Source organism: Cicer arietinum, chromosome 4 (assembly GCF_000331145.2).
Source record: "Cicer arietinum cultivar CDC Frontier isolate Library 1 chromosome 4, Cicar.CDCFrontier_v2.0, whole genome shotgun sequence".
NCBI classification, from domain to species: Eukaryota; Viridiplantae; Streptophyta; class Magnoliopsida; order Fabales; family Fabaceae; genus Cicer; species Cicer arietinum.
The window spans coordinates 33,381,099-33,383,522 of NC_021163.2; positions in this window are offsets into that span (position 1 = coordinate 33,381,099).

The following is a 2,424-nucleotide window of genomic DNA, read 5'->3' on the forward strand; positions in this document are numbered from 1 at the left end:
ATGGCACCATATGAGGCTTTATATGGGCGCAAGTGTCAAACACCCTTGTGTTGGTATAAAGACAGCGAGAATATGATTGTCGGACCAGAGATGGTGCAACAGACTACGGCTAAGGTGAGGAAGGTCAAGGAGAAAATGAAGACTTTACAAGATCGTCAGAAGAGTTACGCGGACAAGCGTCGCAGACTTTTGGAATTCGAACAGGGTGATCATGTATTTCTGAGAGTCACGCCTACCACTGGAGTAGGTAGAGCCTTGAAATCGAGGAAGTCGACTCTGAAATTCATTGGACCATATCAGATTTCTGCGCGAATTGGGCCGGTTGCTTACCGGATTGCATTACCTCCGATACTGTCCAATATTCATGACGTGTTTCATGTGTCACAGTTGAGGAAATATCTCGCAGATCCATCTCACGTGATCGAACCAGACACAATCCAGCTAAAGGATAACCTGTCGTTCGAAGTACCACCCGTGAGAATTGATGACAGGAAGATTAAGCGGTTGAGGACCAAGGATGTTTCGTTGGTCAAGGTGATCTGGAACCCAATTACTGGAGATGCGACTTGGGAACTAGAGAGCAAGATGAGAGAACAACACCCAGAGTTATTTATCGATGCATAGTTTCGAGGACGAAACTAATTTTAGGGGGGGAGTAATGTTTTGGTGTACTTTAGATTTTGGCTCACAGGCTTTTTAGCCAAAGTTAATAATATTTTGGAGTTTTTATAATCAAAAAAATATTTTGATGTCGATTAGAATTTCTCGTCGATAAATAAATTGAATTAAGTGCGGTGAATCCTGTACGGAGAATTTAATGCGTTACGGGTAAAATGGTAATTTAACAAATATCTAGATATTTTGAGATATTTGTTAAGTTATATTTATATATGTTTGTTTGGGGGAAAAAAGAAAAGAAAACTAGAAGGAAGGAAAAGGAAAAGAAAATAATATATAAAGGAAGGAAGGAAAAAGGAAGAAAGGAAAAACAAAGGAAAGAAAAAGAAAGGAAGGAAAATCTAAAATTTTTAGTAAGCCGTGCAGACCCGTGATAGGTGGCACCTCGGTAAACGATACGGGCCCGTGATAGGCAGTACGTTTATGGTTTACGCTTTTTAGTAAATCGTGCAGACCCGTGATAGGTGGCACCTCGATAAACGGTACGGGCCCGTGATAGGCAGTACGTTTATGGTTTACGCTTTTTAGTAAATCGTGCAGACCCGTGATAGGTGGCACCTCGGTAAACGATACGGGCCCGTGATATGCAGTACGTTTATGGTTTACGCTTTTTAGTAAATCGTGCAGACCCGTGATAGGTGGCACCTCGATAAACGGTACGGGCCCGTGATAGGCAGTACGTTTATGGTTTACGCTTTTTAGTAAATCGTGCAGACCCGTGATAGGTGGCACCTTGGTAAACGATACGGGCCCGTGATAGGCAGTACGTTTATGGTTTACGCTTTTTAGTAAATCGTGCAGACCCGTGATAGGTGGCACCTTGGTAAACGATACGGGCCCGTGATAGGCAGTACGTTTATGGTTTACGCTTTTTAGTAAATCGTGCAGACCCGTGATAGGTGGCACCTTGGTAAACGATACGGGCCCGTGATAGGCAGTACGTTTATGGTTTACGCTTTTTAGTAAATCGTGCAGACCCGTGATAGGTGGCACCTTGGTAAACGATACGGGCCCGTGATAGGCAGTACGTTTATGGTTTACGCTTTTTAGTAAATCGTGCAGACCCGTGATAGGTGGCACCTTGGTAATTGGTACTTTGGCCTGCGATAGGCGGTACGATTATGATTTACGGCCCTTCGAGGAGGGTTTTGGTTTGGAATTCCGAGTCCATGCATTTTGGCATATACGCATTGCATTAGGGTGCTTGGCACGCGAGTCGTGGTTGATTTGAGTTTATGATTGAGTGATTTGAATTTGAGTCGTTGTGGTACTTGCGTTGAAAGTGCTAAGTGTTATGTGTTGATTATTGTGTGTAAGTGTGATGGTTGTAGAAACTAATTCGAAACCCAATTTTCCATGGTAATCGCGTAGGAATTGCTAAGTGTTAGGTTGTGGACTTGAGTAGGAATGACTTGAGTTAATTCATGATTTTTTTTGGAAAATGACCAGGGAAATCGATTTCCCAATCGATTGGATGGGTAAACAGGGACTTGGCCAAATTGACAAAATCGATTAGCCAATCGATTTCGTAATCAGTTTTCAAAAAAAATCCTCGATTGGGCCTTAAGTCAGGGACTCATCCATATTCGACCAAATCGATTTGGAAATCGATTGGCTTAAAACCTGGGGCTCAGTACTCACTCAATCGATTTCCCAATCGATTGATTTCAGCCCAGGATTCTGTTTTCATCAAAATCCTTCACCCCAATCGATTGCCTAATCGATTGGCTCAATGAAAATCCTCAG